The 12,445-nt window shown below is 58.7% G+C and overlaps 1 protein-coding gene across 2 annotated transcripts in view; it reads left to right on the plus strand.

Moving 5' to 3' along the window:
* Grm4 (glutamate metabotropic receptor 4) overlaps positions 1-12,445 on the plus strand; it is a 93,672-nt gene that overhangs the window by 888 nt on the left and 80,339 nt on the right. The window lies entirely within an intron of this gene.

A 12,445-nucleotide genomic window follows, 5' to 3' on the forward strand; every position in this document is an offset into this window, starting at 1 on the left:
GAGATGGGCAGACAGACAGATGAAAAGACAGACACGTGGGGAGAAGGAAGGGCAGGCGGATAAAAAGAGAGCGGAAGTGGGAACGCTGGAGATTTGCAGGGAGAAAAAGCAAGACTTTTGTTTTGACATTGTTTTCAAATAATTGCAATTCCCAGGGAAGGGATGTTTTCTTCTGGGTAGTTGAGGAAGCCCCTGGTGGCCTCCCTCCCGGCCCGTGATTGTGTTGGAAGCCGCGTCCTGGTTTTCTGGAAGGGTGTGGGGCTGCTGAGCCTGCAGAGCCTGCAGAGGAGGCCGCGGGCGCCGGGAGCTGGGTCTCCATTTCTGGGCCCCGGGCCCTGCACCGAGCCCCCCCTCTTCCAGGGTCTTCCTTCTGCCCTTCCTCCGCACACACCTTTCTCCCTCTCCTTCTGGAACCCCGCCCTGCCCCCTCCGTGCCGCCTCCCTTCCTCTCTACCCGGGGCAAGAGCTGCTGATTTGCAATTCAATTGGAGCCAAGTGCTTCGCTAAGCTGCTAAAACAACTGAAAGCTACCGGGGAGAGGGAAAAACATTACAAGCATTTTACCAATAATTATGTGCCCGCTTCTCTCCCTCAGCCTGCCTCGTTTGCTCTGCGCGCTGGTGTCGGTGTGAGGGTGGAGGGGGAGAGGCTGGGGGGGAGGGGGAGGGGGAGGGGAAGCTGCCGGGTCCCTCCCTCAGGCGGCTGTCAGATCTTGGCCTCTGCAGTTGGCCCTTCCTCTCCCCTGTCTCCAGAGTTGGCAGAGAACTGGGAGAAGCTGCCTGGCACCGTGCAGGGTGGGAAGAGCTAAGGCTGGGTCCCTGTCACCCAGACCCTTCCTGGAACCCTTTGACCTAACTCCCAGGATGCATCAGTACCTGGGGGCATCTCAGGGTGTGGGCCAAGAGGGGTGATGAACGGAAGGAGGGTCTGTACAGGAGGTGGGAGTGGGGGCTGGGAGGTGGCGGCAGAGCAGGGGGTGGGGTGCGGGTCAGGGGAGAAGGAGCAGGCTTGAGTTGTCCTGTCACCAGCTCTGGCTGAGGTAGGAGTTAGCCATAGGCCAGCCTCCCCGCCCCGCCCTCACACAGCCATCAGCAGTGTCCCCGCAGAGCCATGTGGTCCTCAAGTACGGTCCTTTTTCCTGGACTGTTGGTTTTATTTGATGATCTGGATGAAAACATGATTTTAATTTTAAAACAAATGGATGCATTATGAACAATGCCAAATTTGCATGTGGTTCAAAGAGGAAGCAGGGGACTGGAAGCAATTCTGCCCCTGCAGTGGGCAATCTGAACAGTCCCTGGGGACTGTGTTGCCCCGGGTGATCTCTTAGGGTTCCTTGGGGGACAGTTTGGGAATGGGTAGCCGGATCATTCCTGGGATGGACGCAGGGGCAGGAGGGCCGGGGCCTGGTGATGCTGGGCTGGCACTTCAGCTGCCCCACCCAGGCCTGGGGAGGGGAGGTGGCCTGGGGCATCCAGCAGAGGGTCAAGGCCTGGGCCCTCTGTCCCCCTGTCAGGCACAGACCCCAGCCTCCAGGAGGCCATGCTGCTAGGGGCTGCTGGGGGGTCCTTACTTGATCTTCGTATTCAACACCTGAGTCTCGCAGAAAGATGGTAAAGCGTCTGGGCCCAGCGCTTGGAGCCGTGACATCAGTGAAGGTCCCTCCCCTGTTCCATAGGGTGGCCAGGCTCTCAGGAGCTGAGAGGTCAGGTCACTTGATACCTGCAAAAGCTCAAAAAACGGTCCCTCCCAGTGTGAGGCTTTAGAGCGTGCTCCTGGGAACCCAGCTGTTTGGGGACAGGTGCTCAGGACCCCAGACAGGCAGCGACTGTGATTCTGTGCCATCCTCTCCCCATGGCAAGGTGGGGTGGGGGACAGGCCGGAGCCCCTTGGTGTTTGACCAGCCCAGGGCTCCCAGGGCTCCTTGTCCTGTGTCCATCTGGTCAGGTATGGAGGGGGCCTGGCTCCGTTTGGCCTGCGCTTCCTCAGGTCACAGGGAAGGAGTGGGTTGGGGCAGGGGACCTGGCCCCAGGCTGTACAGAGTGAGATGGGACTAGAGGTAGAGACCTGGGGGGAGAAGGATTGGGCAGGGGGGCTCTGCTGGGAGGGGGAGGCAGGGCAGGAGGGAGCCCGAGGAGCCAGCCGGCTGTGGTCTGCATTCCCTGGGTCCCTGGGTCCCTTTTAACAGACTTAATGTTCCAGGCTGGCGACAAGAGTCCTCCTCAATAATTAAACTGGTAGAAGGAGAGGCTGGGTGAGAATCGGGAAAGCCACTCACAGAGGCCCAGAGATTGAACTCTGCAGAGGGCGGGCCCTGGGGGGGCAGTGGGGTCTGCTCCAGGTGTTCCTGCCCCAACCCCTGCTGCCCTGGGCAGGAGGAGGCCCTGCTGGAGCTTGGCCAGAGCTGTGACTGCGGCTTTGGGTTTCTAGTGCCTGGCCCCAAGGGGAGGTCTGGGGTGGGGCAGAGGGGTGCTTCCCTGCCTGGAGAATGCTCAGGGGGTGCAAGCGCCAGAGCTGGACAGGGCCACCTCCCTGTTGAACAGATGTGGGGACTGGGCCCTGATGAAGTGACAGGGCAGGGCTGCATCCAGTCCCCTGCTCCCAGGCTCGGCTCCTTGCAGACAGCCTGCGGAAATAAGCTGAGTTAGAAATGAGGCTTGAACCCAGGCTCTCTCTTAGGGTCTCTTTGGGGACCCGAAGCCTTGACTCTGGAGACCATAGTTCTGATAGTTGACATCCCCGGTCTCACTGCCCCTGCCTCCTTCCTTCATCCTCATTTGGGCCCCTTCTCCCGGGACAGGGAGTAGTGATGGGTGTGAAGAATACCTTGCTGCTGGGGGGGTGGGGTGGTGGCACCTGTCTGTCATCTCACCGGCTCAGGAGGCTGAGGCAGGAGGATTGTAAATTAGAGGCCAGCCTCAGCAACCTCATAGTGAGTTTATGAGCAACTTAGTGAGACCCTGTCTCAAAATAAAAAATAAAAAGGGCTGGGGATGTGGCTCAGTAGTTAAGCCCAGCTGGGTTCAATCTCCAGTACAAAAAAAAAAAAAAAAATTAACCAGAGGATGTGGCCTTTGTGATGCCATGTTTGGGGGACAGCCCAGGTTCTGGAGCCAATCAGACCTGAACTTGAATCCCTGCTCCATCCGAGTTAACTCACCTCTGCGTATCATATCAGTCAAGGACACCGTAGTATGAATGAGCCAACAGGCTCTTTCCCTGATAATAGCCATTATTCCAAGGTGGAGGAACAGAGTGCAGACCCCTCAAGGAAGCACTTTCCAAACTCTGGACCTGGAAGAGCTCGGAATCCAGAAACCATTTTAGCCTCTCTTCCGTCTTGCGTCTTACGGCGGAGGATTTGGGCCGGGGGCTGGCCGCCTGACCCGCCTTCCTCTGCCTCCTGCCTCATTTGTAAGGTGAGACTCGAATCTGTGCACCCTCAGGCGGGGGGTGGGGCGAAGGTCAGGTCTGAGTGCACCTCGCCCGCGTGGTGTCTGGCACACAGTCAGCCCACGGGAAATGTCACGGCGCAGCTTGTAGCGGGGCCTAAAGTCAGCGTGCGAACCTCCACTGATGCGGAAGAGGATGCAGCCAGGGGGCAGTGACAGACGGTGACCTTTGAGGCTGATCCTGGAGAGTCCCCGCCATCTGCTGGGCCTCTTGTGTCTTCCTGCCACGGGCTCCGCACTCGGGGCGACGGACTCAGTGCCAGCTCTGCATTTGGCTAATGAGCATCCTTGCTGGCGCACAGTGGGGCCGGGAGGGGCGAGGAGGCAGCACGGGGCTGGCCGGTGGCTCTTCCGGAGCAGGGACTGATGTCCCAGCCCTCAGTGCCGGGCCCCAGGCTCCGGGGGACCCTGAGAGTCCACCCAACCCTCCCTTGGAGACAGCTGGCCTCGACACCCCCTTCCCCCTGGCCAGCACAGGCCGCAGGTTCTGCTTTTGGAATTCTGAGCTCAGATCTCATCGTGGACGGGGCTACATCTCCCGCCTCCCTCCCAGACTCTTACCTGGACCAGGACTCTCCCGAGACCTCCTCCCTCCTCTGCCCACTCCACATGGCTTCCCCTCGGCCAAAGCTCTGCTCAGGAGCTGGAATGATCTTTCTAAAACCCAAAGGAAATCTGCCTTGTAAGGACTTCCTAGCAGATTAAAATGCAAACTCCTGCCTGGTCCCCTGTGCCGCCTGCCTGATGGCCTGTCCTGGCCGGACCTTTGTCTCTCTCGGCACCCACACCTGTCATACAGGCCTCCTTATGTTCCTTGAGGCCGTGCTGTTGTTCAACCCCAGGGTCTTTGCACCTGCTATCCTCTCTGTCTGAAATCTTCTCTCCCTCTACTGTTTGAAGGTGGATCTTTCTCATGCAGCCTTAAGCTTAAAGGCCTCTCTTCAGAGCCCTCCCTCCCAGGCCCTAGTTATTCCATCTCCCTATTCTCTCCCTTCAGGGCCTTCATCACAGTTTGCATCCATGTACATATTTGTTCCTTTTTGTTTGTCCTTGGCTTCTCTTCCAGAGCCAGGTTAGGGAAGGGCTGCCCCAGGAGCCAGATCCGTGGCCTGCAGTCCGTTTCTGTACGGTCCCCGGGCTGAGGAAGCTCTGTAGGTTTCGCTTTGCTGTTTATTTAGTGGTGCTGGGGATGGAACCCAGGGCTTCACCTGTGGCCGGATGTGGCTCCATCACTGAGCCACGTGCCCAGCTCTATTTTATTTTATTTTATTGTTTTATTTTGAGAGAAGGTCTTGCTCAATTGCTGAGGCCATCCTCAAACTTGCAGTCCTCCTGCCTCAGCCTCCTGAGTGCCTGGGATTAGAGGTGTGCACACCTGGTGCTTTCTATTTTAAATGGTTGGAAAAAAATCAGAATAAAAGGTCATGACATGAGAAAGTTACATGCAATTAAACTTTCAGGGAGTTTAAATAAAGTTTTATGGGAACACAGCCATGCTCACCTGTAGCTACTGGGGGAGCTTCGGCGGCAGCCTTGAGTAGCGGCCTGCTGAACTCAGGTCCACTTCAAGGACACCCTGCGGGCGCCAGGCCTCAGTGGGACTTAGACAGTGTTCCTCTGGAGGGACTCATGGAGGGACAGGGAATGCAGGGAGGCGTCTTCGGCTCCCGGGTCTCAGCAAGTGCAGTACAGCTGGGGTCTTGGGGGCTGTGTGAGTGCTGCCCGATCTGGGGTGCATGTAGTTAGGGCCACCTTACCATAAGGTCAAGCCAGTGTCCCCTCTGGTGGCCCCAGAGTCACTTGGATGTGTTTTCTTCCTGAAAATCCCTTCCCAGCCACCCCCAGAGGCAGGTGTACATTTATTATCTCCATTTTACAGAACTGACAACTGAGGCACAGAGAAGCTAAGCATTGTGGCCAAGGTCACACAGCTAGGAAGTGGTGGAGCCTGGACATGGATCCAGCCTGTCCAGCCCTGATCTATACCCTTCTCTTCCACTGTTCTGTCTTACTCTGTGGGGCCTCTATGAGCCTCAGTTTACTCACCTGTGAAATGGGCATGAGGATATTCACCCAGCAGAAATGGTAGCACATACAAAGCCCTTAGCTTGGGATTTGTTGGTGCTGGAACATATTTGGGTAGACATCAAAATGGGATCTGATGGGAGAGGGACAGCCAGAGCCTGCAGCTATGGGGCCTCTAGACTCAGCCCCACTGGCCCCTGACAAGGCCTCACCTCCCCAAGGCCCCGAGGCTCCACCCACTCCTGTCTGCTATGCTCCTAGCCGGACTCCTGCCCCCTCCACCCCAAACCTCACGGGGGAGGGAGGGGCTTCCGAGGTCCACGGCCCCTTCTTGCTGCAGGGGCTGCTGTGGGAGGAGGGGCTCTTGTGACCCTGGACAAGTCACTGGGCTTCTCAGGACCGCGATGTCCTTGTCTGTAAAATAGGGCCATCTGTGGCTCCTACCCCCTGGGGGAGGCATTGTGAGGACTGAACGAGGGTCCACAGGACATGCCCAGGGCAGGGCTGACCCAGGGGAGCCCAGGCTTTGGAGGCAGCGCAAGCAGGAGGCCCAGACCCTGGCCAGTCGCTCAGCCTCTGGACCCCGCCCGTCCCAGCTGTGACTCGGGCAGAGCCTGGGTCTCTTTCAGGGTGTGAGTGACAACGCAGTGGAGCTGGTGGCGTGCCAGGCACACAGTAGGGCTTCGTGGTGTTGGGCCTCCTCTCCTGCTGACAGAGCACCCAGGGGTGGAGCCAGACTCCTCCTTCGAGGCCCTGCTCAGGATCCAGGAAGACTCTGCTGACCCTCCACGGGCGTGTGGGGCCACTCACGTCCTCCGCGGCCCGTGAGCATGTCCAGGGAGGAGTGGGCTGGACCTCTCTTGGTCTTTCCCCGGCCCCCAGTGCCCAGAGACAGGCAGGCAGGCAGGCAAATCGGGGAGCCAGTGACCTTGGGGGCCCCAGGTCTGTGGGTGCGGGCCAGGCCTCCCCGCTCCTGCCTCCCTTTAGTGACCTACGGGCCCTTCATTTCCCCCAACTCCCTGCACTAGCATTTTGATGACCAGACATGGGGGAGGAGGAGAGAGGCCGCTGCCACTCTGGGTTCCAACTGACCTTCCTGCTTAGGCCCAGGTGTGGAGGGCAGGCAGGGCCTGCACCCCAGTTCCAGGGGGACCTGCGGCCCGGAGCCACGTTGGAGGAGGAGGAGGTGCCTTTAGTCGCTCCTGCTCCTCGGTGTCCCCAGCCCCGCCATCTGTCTGCCTCTGTGACTCCCCCGTCCTCTTCCTCCCTTGGAACCCTCTTTGGTTTTCTCGGGGTGGCGTGGCACGGCCTCCTTGCCCGGGGACTGTGGTTAAGGGCCTGACACCCTCGGTGCACCCTCGGGCCGCCCACCTGTGTGTCCACTTGCCTTGCCCCTTGACTGGCCTTGGCATGGCAGTAGCACTCCCTGGACACCCAGAACCTTCCTCCCATGTGGCCCCTGACCTAGGGGGTCCCAGCACAGCTCCGAGCTCTTCTTGACTGGCCGGGGGTGGTGAGGTCGGCTCTGAGTACTTCCAGGGACGTGGGGGCTCAGGCTGTTCGCAAGGGTGTGAACTTGTTGCAAAAAGGGAAATCGAGATTCTGGGTTTGGCCTGACTGTGAGACCTTGGGCAGCTCGCTCGCCCTCCCTGAACCTGGTTTCCCGTCTGTAAAGTGGGCAGGTGAGATGTTAATGGAATCAGCGCAGGGCAGCGCGCAGCGGGCGCTCAGGAAACCGTGGCTGTGGAAGGTGTCTCCGTGAGGAGGGGACTGAACTCTCACCCCTGTCCCCTCCTTTGGACCTCAGTCTTCTCCAGGCCTCTGGTCACCTTCCAGGTCCCAGAGTGACCCAGGACCAGCCGTGCTCTGCTCAGCCTGCCCCTGGCCCAGCCAGGGTAGAGCAGGCCTCGTGGAGGCCACTGCCTGCTGGGTCGCTGTCCCCAAGGGCCAGCAGGGGATTTCAGACAGCCTGGCTGAGGTCGCTGGAGGGGTCAGCACTCGCCTGTGGGGCCTCATGGGTCCTCCGTGTCTCCTGACCGTCCACTGAGTGTGGACAGAGCTCTCGCCTGGTCCTGTCCCTGGGGCTGTGGTGTAGGGGCAGCTGGAACTTCTGCTGGGGCCTCCAGAGCCCGTGTCCTCGCCGCCCCCAGCTCAGGTCTGGAAGCTCTCAGGATCAGTGGGTCCCCCCCAGACAGCGCTTTACCCCAAGGGAGGATCCCAGGAGGGGGACGAGCCAGGTCTGGGCTGGGGTGTGGGTGGGAGGGGACCTCACAGGGAGTGGAGGCCACCCTTCTGTTCTGTGGAAACGGGGTGTCATGGCCAAGGTGAGCCTCGCGCCAGGGCCTCCTCACGGCCACAAGGCATGCGTGTGGTGTTTGTATTTTTTCACTTCTTTTTTTGGGTACTAGGGATTGAACCGAGGGGCACTCACCCACTGGGCCACATCGCCAGCCCTATTTTTTTTTTTTTTTTTTGTGGTGCTGGTGATTGAACCAGGGCCTTGTGCCTGCAAGGCCAGCACTCACCCACTGAGCCCCACCCCAGCCCTATTTTGTAATTTATGTAGAGTCAAGGTCTCACTGAGTTGCTGAGCACCTTACTGTTGCTGAGGCTGGCTCTGAACTTGTGATCCTCCTGCCTCAGCCTCCTGAGTTGTTGGGGTTACAGGTGTGTGCCACTGTAACCGGCAAAGCTTGTCTTCATTTTAAGAAAGGAAACTTTGCAAGTCTATTGGAAGGCCCCTGGGTGTGTCGCCTCATCCCTCTCCTTTCTCTTCCTTGAAGCCACTGTTGCCTTGTCTTGGATGTGTGCAATTAAAAAAAAAAATTCATCAATAATACTCAGTTCAGGTTTTCGTGTTTTGAGCTTGATAGAAAGGGGGCATATCATGTGCTTTCTGCTTGCTTCTTTTCCCTCAGGCCTGTTGCTCGCTGGTTTGCTTTGTTCCTTTTCTTGGCTGCATAGTGCTCTGCCGTGGGACTCTGCCCCTGTGCATTCACTCCTCCATCCTCCTGTGGTGGTCACCCAGTTGTTCCCAAGGATCTTTCTGGTGTCACAGACGTCTTTGCCCATATTCCCCTGAGCAGGGGAAGAGCTCCTTGCTGGTCATGCCCAGGAGTGGGATTGTAGGCTCCTGGGGGTAAAACCTCTCCCCGGGGGCTGCCAACTCACCCTCTCCACGTTCTGCAGGGGGCTCTCTGTCTTAGAGACCTGCCCCCTGTTGGAGTCCCCCTGGGGCCTGTTCAGGGCTTCCCCAGGTTCGGGGCCTGCACCAGCCCTCTCTGGGGAGCTCCCTGGGGGTTCTTATATTGGCATTTAGTGGCCCGAGGGTCCCGCCCTTGCCTGGGCTCTATGGAGAGCCCCTCCTGGCTCATCTTTCCCTTGCGGTGGGACTTTGGAAGGCGCTGGTCTCTGTGAGGTGGGGGCTGGGGTGCAGGGAAGGCCTCCTGTGGGACACTCGGGGGCCACATTAGCGAGGCTGAGGGGAGCTGGCAGCTGTGGAGGGCATTTCAGGGGAGGGGACAGCGAGTCCAAGGCCTGGTGGCAGAGAGCACGACTGGCTTGTGTGTGGCTCTGGGAGGCTGCTGGGGCTCAGGGGTGCTGTGGCCAAGAGGGTGACAGGCGGTTGCTGGGGACAGGACAGGCATCCAGTGGTGGCTCCTGACAATGAGGCCCGGGGCTGCTGCTGTTGGGGGTGGGGCGTGGAGGGAATGTTAAGTGCCTTCTGAGTACTTTGATTATCTTAATTGCTTAAGTGGTTTCCTAAGAGGGTCCTAGGTATCCTGGGGACACAGACACAAAATCAATTAGGAAAGTTCAACAACCTCTCACCTGCTCCACCCGGCCCTGCCCCGCCCGCCTGGCCTGTCGCCTGGGCTCTGCAGCCTGCTGTGGTCAGCTTCTCTCTCCAGCACTGAGGCCTGGCGGGAGGGAGAGGGTGTGGGGGACTGGGAGGGTCCTCTCCTTTGAAGAAGCAGCAGCAGCAGCCCTGGGGGTGCTGAGTGTCCCCAGGCCTGGCAGTCTTTCAAATCATGGTGTCATCGGAGCACCCACGGCCTGGGGTTCCCAACGCCACAGGACCTGGCCCAGCCGCGGGGACCCTTCTCAGGCCTGCGCACAGGGCCGGAGCCTGAGTGGCCCCTTTATTGAAGTCTTCAAGCGCCAGGGAAGGAGGAGGCCAGGGGCATGTTTACGTCCTCCCTGGCAGCTAGCAGCTGGCTTGGTGGCCTTGCAGTGCTCCTGGGGACGGTGTCACAGCAGGAGGCCTTTCCCTTTGACTGGCTACATCACACTCCCTGGTCCCTTAATGGCCCCAGGTGGTTTCCAGTCTTTTGCTTTTACAGTAAAGCCTCCTGGGTGACTCTGCCTTGGCCACCACGCACAGCTCTGGGGTGGCCCTGACCTGGCGTGGGGTCACAATGCACTTGTGCGTGTCATTTCTGCAGATGTGGCCACCTTGCTGTCCCATCAGTGAGGGCTGAGGGCTGGGCTTGGTAGTGTCCTGCAGCCGGGCCACCGCCTCCGCTGCCAGCCAGGCGGGGGAGCCTGGCCGGGGACAGCCTGTGGCAGGTCCTGACCTAGTCTCTGTGTGGTGGCCTGTGTAGCTCATCGGGAGTGGAATTGCCTCTTTCTTTTGTGAATTCCCACAGTACCCAGAGGGAAGAGGTTTTAGCAGAGAGGTGACAATGTGTGAAAAGCCGTCTCTGCTCCAAACCCAGGCGGGCTGGGGACACCGGGCAGCAGACCCCTGACCCCCAGGAACATCTCCCTGCTCTGGAGGGAGCAGATGGCCTGGGTTTGCTTTGGTTTGTACTGTCGTGTTCCTTTGGTAAATGTTCACTGAGAATCCCCCAGGCCCCTCCTTTGCTCTAGACCAAGGAGGTAGTATTTTCCCTAGAATTCCGTCTATTATTTTCTGGTGCTGGGGATGGAACCCAGGGTCACTTTACCACTGAGCTACGCCCCCGGCCCTTTTAATTTTTATTTTGAGGCAGAGTCTCCCTGAGTTGCCCAATATGGCCTTGAACTTGTCATCCTCCTACCTCAGGCTCCCGAGTCACTAGGATGACCGGTGTGCATCACCGTGCCCAGTCCAGGCTGTAAGTGTATTTTATGTGCACCTTGGGGTCCAGTGCCTGAGTGTGGCCCGTGGTGTTTTGGACTCTCAGAGGTCTGCCGCAGGTGGCTCCTGGGCATTTCTTAGAAACCGTGGTGGGGACATCAGGCCTGGCAGAGAATGTCAAAAGGAAACTCAGGTTCGATTCCAAAAGTTCACAATTTATAACCGTGCGGTCACTTTTTGGTCATTCCATAGGATCTACAAAGCAGTCAGTACAGCTGCTCTATTTTTTTTTCATTTTTTTGTAGCTGTAGATGGACAGCCTGCCTTAATGTTATTTGTTTATTTTTCTGTGGGGCTGAGGATGGAACCCAGGGCCTCACACATGCCAGGCAAGCGCTCTGCCACTAAGCCCCAGCCCCAGCCCTGGCCGCCCTATTTTATAGATGAGGAAACAGGCCCAGAGAAGTCAATGTGTTGGGGAACACCCAGAACCACAGGTGGGCTCAGAATCAGGGTCCCAGCCCCCCACCCCAGAGCTCTGCCCCTACCTGTACCTGAAAGTCACAAACAGGTCCTTCTAGTGGGCCCTCCCTCGGTCCCTCGGAACACAGACAGTCAGCTTTGGGTCCCTATGTGTGAGCGTGGCCCCATGTCCCCCGACTCCTTCCTGGTGTGGTTATAAAAGCCAGTGTGTCTGTGGCAGGCTTGGAAGTAAACAGAAACCCATAAAGAAGCGAGTAAAAATGGCTCAATTACCCCGCTCTCCAGGGTGATAACCTTGATGTGTTCGCGTCCCTCCTTTTAGCCCTTCTGTATAATTTAGCAAGTTGAGATGGCATCCTCTCGGTTCGTAGCCGGTGTCTGCGCTGGGCTCTCGTGCTGAGCATCTCCAGTACCCTCAAGCCATCTCTGGAACGTGGTGTCGAGTGGCTACGGAGTCACCCAGGGGCCGTGGCATCTACGCCAGGGCCATGGAGGCTGGTTGGCTGTGGGTCTGGGGGCTGCTTCCCCACAGTGGCCTCTCCACCAGGGGACATGCCGGTGCCACCTGGGGGCCCGGTGGTGGGGCAGGAGGAGGGAGGGCCCTGCTGACCGGAGCAGCTCCTGAGGGGGTGGCAGGTGCTCAGGTGAGCTCCCTGGGGGGGGGGGAGGTGGCCATGGCAGGTGGCGCGTAGGAGGAGAGCCCGGCGTCCTGGGCGATGCCATGGACGTGGGACAGGGGCCTGGAGAGACATGCCCAGCTGAATTGCTGGCATGGAAGCTGGGGACCATGGTGTCACTTATGCCTGCTCAGGATGAAAGCCCCAAACCCTGGAAATTAAGTGCAAGGTTGTAAATGGAACATGTTGGCTGAGGGAGGTGGCGGGCAGGGGACCATGCGGGCAGGGGACCCAGCTGGCAGGGAGGGTGGTGACCTCCCAGGCTCCTCATGGTGGACAGGTGGCATGCGTGGCGGGGGCCGGGGAGAAGGTGGGAAGGCCCTGGGGCTCCCGGCTGGCATTGTTTGGAAGCCCTTTAGGGCCTGGCCCAGCTTGGCTTGTCACCTCGTCTCCATTCTCCTCCGGGGTCCTGCTCCAGGTCCCTGGGCTCCCGGCTTCCCATCTGCTGGCCTCTGCGTCTGATGTGCCCTCAGAAGACTGCCCCCGAAGGCTGCTCTGCCTCCTGGTTTTGTTCCTTCCCAGTGTAAAAAGGTTGAGGTGTAACTTGTCACCAGTAGAATATTCACGTTGCAGAAGTACTGCCTGAGGAGCCCAGGGCCCTAACTGCTGAGCCACACCCGCAGCCCTTTTAAATATATTAGATTTAGACCCAGGGCCTCGCTGTTGACTTAGGGCCTTGCTAAGTGACTGAGGCTGGCTTTGAACTCACAATCCTCCTGCCTCAGCCTCCTGAGCCACTGGGATTA

The sequence above is a fragment of the Callospermophilus lateralis genome, chromosome 6 (assembly GCF_048772815.1).
Source record: "Callospermophilus lateralis isolate mCalLat2 chromosome 6, mCalLat2.hap1, whole genome shotgun sequence".
In the NCBI taxonomy this organism is placed as follows: domain Eukaryota; kingdom Metazoa; phylum Chordata; class Mammalia; order Rodentia; family Sciuridae; genus Callospermophilus; species Callospermophilus lateralis.